At 33.9% G+C, this 6,901-nt stretch overlaps 1 long non-coding RNA gene across 1 annotated transcript in view; it reads left to right on the forward strand.

Moving 5' to 3' along the window:
* Positions 1-6,317, forward strand: part of LOC119864437 — a 131,835-nt gene extending 125,518 nt beyond the window's left edge. The window contains exons 4-6 of the long non-coding RNA XR_005373947.1: positions 3,331-3,442; positions 3,937-4,070; positions 6,261-6,317. This is a non-coding gene — a long non-coding RNA (uncharacterized LOC119864437). The remainder of the gene's footprint in view (positions 1-3,330; positions 3,443-3,936; positions 4,071-6,260) is intronic.
* Positions 6,318-6,901: the final 584 nt, after the last annotated feature.

The following is a 6,901-nucleotide window of genomic DNA, read 5'->3' on the forward strand; positions in this document are numbered from 1 at the left end:
TCACTGAGAATGACTGGGTATATTTGCTCAATGATCCTAAGGCTATTGTTTTCCTTCCTTTTTAGTAGCCCTGCACATAGTCTTAGAACAGGTACTGATTATGATCTTTCAGTGTCATATTTTGAGGGTTGGGCAAGAACAATGCACTTTTCCATTATATATCATTCTCCAACTTTTATCTTCTTAAAATAATCACATAGAAGTAATTCAAGACAATCTTAGATATGTAACTACTGACTCTTGGAGGCTTTTAATCACCTGAGCTACGTTTGCACACTGAGTTACTAAAGAGGATTTCTCTGGCTTTTTCTTTTTATATGTTTTTATAAAGGACATTAATTTATATTTTCTAAAATTAGATATTAGGTATTTAATGCATATTTTACAGACTTTATATATTGAGAAAATGTCTCTAAACAATTTGAATCATCAGATCACCTCACTGTGTGTTTATTTTTATAAATATCTAAAATTAATGTATATGTAATGGCTATATGCAATACCTATTCTAAGCACCAACCTATCAGAGCTACTTTGCTTTGCTTAATTCACACATTATACCATTTGAATTCTTCTTTTTCTATCCAAATGGTTTACATAAAACTTCTGGACAGAAATTATGCTTTTATTTTTCTGTACCTTGAGTAATTACGTCCTACATGTTCTCATTATACTTGCCTTGTTGATTTGTTTCTGCCACTTAGAACTGATCTGTACGTGAAGAGTTTCTTATTCTGTCTTCCAGTGCTATAACTAGCCTTTTGTATCACTTTTCTTTTGACTTTTTAAAAATCTTAAGTTGTGCATTTGTAAGGGTAAATGTATATGTGTATAACCGGTTGGACATTATTTTAAGATGCTGATTTTTTTCTACTTACGTATCTTGATAACCCTGTTAGATTGCAAATTTTGGTATACAGAATCCTCATTTTATTTGGTTTTTATCTGGCAAAATGCTAAATAAATTTATTTGCCTTCAATTAAAAATTTGTTAGCACCCATCTGAATATATATGAAACTCATTTTCCATGAAGTTCTTCAAGGCCTAAAAAAGATTCTCTGGGTTCAGTTCCAGATCACTGCAGAAAAGCAAATCAATTGGATTTTTTGGTTTCCTAGTTAATATAAAAGTTATAGTTATAAGAAATTGTAGTCTATTAAGTGTACAATAATAGCATTATGTTTAAAAAGACTAGTGTCCATACCTTCATTTAAAAATATCTTATTGCTAAAAAATGATAACCATCATTTGAGCTTTTATACTAAGTTATAATCACCAATCACAGATGGCAATAATAATGAATATAATATGATAATATATATTATTGAACTATGTAATAATATACTATAATAATGAAATAAAATATGTAATATAATAATATTTTAGTTTTAAATATTGCTAGAATTCCAAAAATGTGACAGCAACATGAAGTGAGCAAATGCTGTTGGAAAATGATAGAGTTGGTTGATGCAGGGTTGTCACAAATCTTCAACTTATTAAGAAACACAGTATCTGCAGGGTACAATAAAGTAAAGCACAACGGAGCAAGGTATACCTATATTATCCAAATCATCATTTTTATTAAGACCACCCTACTTAAGTCAATTTCTCCCATTTTCCCACTCCCTTTCTGTCACATTACCCTAGTTGTTGTTCTGTTAAAAGAGGAGATTAGCACACGTTTAGAGGAATACTACTGAGTTTCCCCATTATATAATCAGAAGGATTAAAAATAAATAATTTCTTAGCTCTGCAGTTCAAAGTTATTTAAGTACAATGATTCTGCATCCCCTAAGATCCTCTCCAGAATCACCAGAACCCACTTTGGCAGGATATCCATGGAGCAAAGATGCCTCAGTGCATGCAAACTTTAATCACTTTAGGTTCAAGGAAAAATGAGTAACAGAGAAATCCTAACCACAAATTTTCTACTCAACATTTTTCTTTTAAATATTAGCAAGATTCTTTCCAATAGTTGATATTTAGGGTTATTATCTTTAACTATAACATTAAAAACTCATATGTTGGCAAATACATTTAAATACTTGGGTTTTTCAAGTTTGGGTAACAAGATTATGTTTATGAACATTTTCCATCAAATCTCTTCTCTTCTTTTTTTCTCTCTTCTTCTCACTCATTGTCTCTCAAGCATGCATTTTTTTCCTCTTCTTGATCATACATAGTTAAAAATCTCAATTACTTACATACATGTATATTTGAAATAAAAATTTAAAATTTAAAGTAATAGGGATCCCTGGGTGGCTCAGCAGTTTAGCGCCTGCCTTTGGCCCCCGGCGTGATCCTGGAGTCCTGGGATCGAGTCCCACATCGGGCTCCCTGCATGGAGCCTGCTTCTCCCTCTGCCTGTGCCTCTGCCTCTCTCTGTGTCTCTCATGAATAAATAAATATAATCTTTAAAAAATTAAAGTAATATATATTATGCCACACAGATTAATACCTCATGTTTCCTGAATATAAATCTAGTGCCTATACATAATTACTCTGCAAAATGTTGTACCAAATTAAAAGTTTAAGTTATAAATCATAACTTCCTGTTCTGAAGATGTATGGACTTAATGTCATGAAAATATGTGGGGAAATAGATATCCTCTTTTGAAATATAAAGTTTAGAATCACTTTTGTTGGTCCCTCACTTTCTATTAAGTTGAACCTGGAGATTTTTTCCACTTTGGTCAAGAGACACAGCTTTCACCATTTATCAAAAGTTTTTCTTTGGAGATGTAAATAAATTATTTCCAATTGGAATGAGGCTCATTTCTTCTATGGTAGGCACCTGTCTATGGTAACAAGACTAAGCCCACCACTTCATTATTCACATGCCACATGGCAGATGGCAGATGACAATGACCTTTAGTCATTTTGTCCAGTGAGAGATTAAAGTTAGCTCATAAATTGCCAATCTGCCGAGCCATCTGGTCTTTCACGGTGGATTTTCTTTACGTCATTCACAAGGCTTAGGAAAATAATTTATTGACCACCTATGTTCTATATATTAAGGACTGTCTTACAATAATAACCTGTAAACATTTTGCGATGAACAGTGTTCTATAAATGCTCTACGTGAAATATGTATAGTGTATTTTGTACATTTGTATTTTTAGAATATTTAAATTCCTTTCATATTAGATGTTTGGCATCTCATATATTTTCTGCTATAGGAGTGAGATAGGGTAGAGAGTATAAATATGCTCAATGTGAACTCAAATAGTGAAGAACTTTTGCTTAGAACTATCCACAAAATTTATAGATAAGTACGTGATTTATATTTTTGTAATAACTATCTATTTTTTCATTATTATTGTTTTAAGGTGAAATTGGAAGAATTTCCACCAAACTTAAGATCCAGTGCCTAACTTTGTAATGTATCAACAACAAAAAAATACTTCAGTAAATTGTCAATCTGACCTTCATCTCAGGCAGGTAATTTCCAACGTCCTGTATTCTAAATATGAGGGGCTCTAAAAGGACCAGATCACACATACAGTATTGGTAATTATGAAAGCTTGGGGGCATGTTATGGTTGTGAACATCCAAAATTGATGTTCACATTTTTGGAACTTAGAGATTATTTCAATTAAGAACTAACTCTTATGTCAATGTTCTTAAAATAAATATGATGCTTTGAGACATATACTACTATAATCCTTGGTAATTCATAAAATTAATATATCAAGCAATTATTTTCTAAAGGTACAAGTGAAAGTAATAATTACAGGAAAGGATGGCCAGGACTTTAAACAAGCCAACTGTTTCCTTGGCAAGTGAATGATAGGAATTATTTGTTTTTTTTTAAATGCATGATTACTATTATTATTTTATAAAATAGTCATCATAGGAATGATCACATTTTTTTCTCTCCCTCTTTTTCCTCCTAATTCCATGACTGCTAAATTGGTGATGGTCTCTGACTTCAGGGAGCTTGCCAAATGAGAAAAGTGTATGCATGGTACTTGATTTCCGTATTTCCTGGCATTCCTTCCGGAGACTACTATTCATGAGGACTATAGCAGTCCAAGAAGATTCCATCCATCTGTCTCCTGGCTGCAGGGTAGATGTTGCATTTGTCATTGTTAAAGAGGGAAGACAATGGGAAACACTTAAGTGTACAAAATCTAGGGTAGAGGGTCTATAAAATGACATTTGACAGAAAATGTGAATGTTTGGAGATTCTTTAAGGCTCTTTTCTGATAGTTACTTCCCTCCTCGCCCTGTATGTAAGGCAGTAGGATAGCCTGAACTGCAGTCGGGTGAATCCTTCTTCTCCCATCATTTCACATGTGCACATACCACCTTCATTACCATTTACTTAGTAGTTTCCTTTAGGTTAACTTGTTTGAGACCTGAAAATTGTAATGCATGCTTTCTTGGCAAAAAGAAGACTAATTCCAATACCCACTAATATACCCAAAAATAAATATAATAAAACGAAATAAATAAAAACATTTTTATAGATCCTGTTCCCTACCAAAAATTCTAGTGTGAGGTCTTCTATTTCTTTCCCAGAAAGGGAAGTTATCATGTATTAGAGAGGTATGTAAGGCAGGTATTTTCATGCCATGGCTCCTTCCTTGACTAATACAGAAGAATATAAAGAGAAGTAAAACACAAATCATTTTCAGGTTCTCTGAGTCAAAGTCTTAGAGTATGTGTCTATGTGCCACCTAAAATAATTTCTCCATATCACATTTAGGTAACCCTGGAACTAGGAGTTATTCTTTAAAGTCAGAACTATCTAAATTTTAATCCAATTTGGCCATTTTCCAACTTTATGCCTTTAGGGACTCACAATTACCTGCTCCTCCTCCCTTTACTTATTTTATAAACATTGGTACGTTACTTACTTCAGAAGGAAGCAATGAAGACTGAATGAGGATGTGTGTAACAATTTGTCTTGGAGCTATAATGCACAGTTTCTGCAACAATTGGTGGATATTGTAATTTTTGAAAGGGGAACACCAAACAAAAATATGAAACTACTAGTCAAGGCATGCTAATGCCCAGGAAGTCTGTCAGTATTCTTGACTTTTGAAATATAAAGTTCATCATGACATTTGTGGTTCTTTGACATATTGTTTTCTGCTGGGATTTTTAGAATTTCTCATTGGATTACTTTTAGATCAAAGTAAAACCTTTTATAAATTGACATCAGTTTTTAATAAAACAAAAAAATGAACAAATTTTTAATAAAGTTGTATTTTCCAAAGATAACTTGCCATACCACATGCTCTTCTTATGGTATAACTGCCATCCTACATGCTCTTCTACAGTGTGAAGTTGACAGTCAGGACTCAGTGGGTTTTTATGACTATTTCCAGGACTATAGTATAGAGAGAATGATGTGAGATGAATTCTGAATGCAAGTCATAAAAAAGCATGCATCTACCACATTGTTCACAAGATACTTGCAGTAGAGCCCTGATTTGTCGTGTGAGGAGTCTGATGGTCCTGAGGATTGGAATGTGAAAAAGTCCCAACCAGCCCCCACAGAGACTGAATGGAGAAGTCCGGAGAACTCTGGAGGAAAAAGAGGTGCCTGGGAAGACCCTGTTCCTCTACATTCCTCTCTACTGTCCCAGCTCCAGCTGCCATCTGACAGCTACTATGTGAGAGACCCCGAGCCAGAGATTGCAGCCAAACCTGTCCAACAGAAACCATGAGTGGAAATAAAATAATTTTCATTGTTTTTAGTCTCTAAATTTTGGAATCATTTGTTGTTATAACAATAACTAACCACAACAACATCCAACATGATACAGTTCTTCATGTTTTTACACATACTGCCATATATTACAAGTGCTTTTCCTTTCTTTCCTCTTTTCCAAATGGCAGTAGGCTACTGTTCTGTCTGGAAAACATTATTTTCCTAAATGTTGCCTTCTGGTAATCCCAGGATCTGTTCTATTATTCTTTTTTTTTCTGGCATTGCTATTTTTTATATGTTTTATTTTTCTTTCAATGACAAGATACTGGAACGTATGAGATGATTTTAAGTAGGTAATTTATAATAATTATAAATTATTGCCTATGTTTTTAAGTTGTGATGAATTTTTTTGGGGGATTTAAGTTTCTCATTAAGGAAAAAAAATCAGAAAATGCTGATATTAATACAGGACCATGAAGACATTGCATACCATTTTGAAGAAAGACTTTTCCAGTCTCTAGTTGGAGGATATTTGGATTATTCAAATTTCTCTTTTCTTTTTTTTCTTTTTTTTTAATTTTTATTTATTTATGATAGTTACAGGAGTGAGAGAGGCAGAGACACAGGCAGAGGGAGAAGCAGGCTCCATGCACCGGGAGCCCGACGTGGGATTCGATCCCGGGTCTCCAGGATCGCGCCCTGGGCCAAAGGCAGGCGACAAACCGCTGCGCCACCCAGGGATCCCTCAAATTTCTCTTTTCTTTTCAGAAGCCCAGGGGAGAAAAAACATGGCAAGTAATTAATTATATATGTTTTAAAGAAAATGTATTCCAGGAAAAATAATTAGTTGAGTAAATAATTTTTGGTAATTATAAGTAGCTGAGAAACTACCCCCATAAAATGACAGAATGATCAATAGTAAAGAAATAGTGGGAGGCTCGGTGGTTGAGTGTGTCTGCCTTTGGCTCAAGGGCCTGATCTTGGAGTTCCGGGATCAAGTCCCACTTCAGGCTGCCTGTGAGGAGGCTGATTCTCTCTTTGCCTATGTCCTTGCCTCTCTCTCTCTCTCTCTCTCATGAATACATAAATAAATCTTTGAAAAATAGTAAATGCAATAAAAAGAATAGCTAGAAAATTTTTTTTTGCCATTTTCTTGGGGGAAAAAAGTCATTATATTATATTTGGCAAAATATCTAAAGCTATAACAAAAGTTCATTTCTTCAAGTCTAGTTTCTCCA

This window comes from Canis lupus, chromosome 19, assembly GCF_011100685.1.
Source record: "Canis lupus familiaris isolate Mischka breed German Shepherd chromosome 19, alternate assembly UU_Cfam_GSD_1.0, whole genome shotgun sequence".
Lineage (NCBI taxonomy): Eukaryota > Metazoa > Chordata > Mammalia > Carnivora > Canidae > Canis > Canis lupus.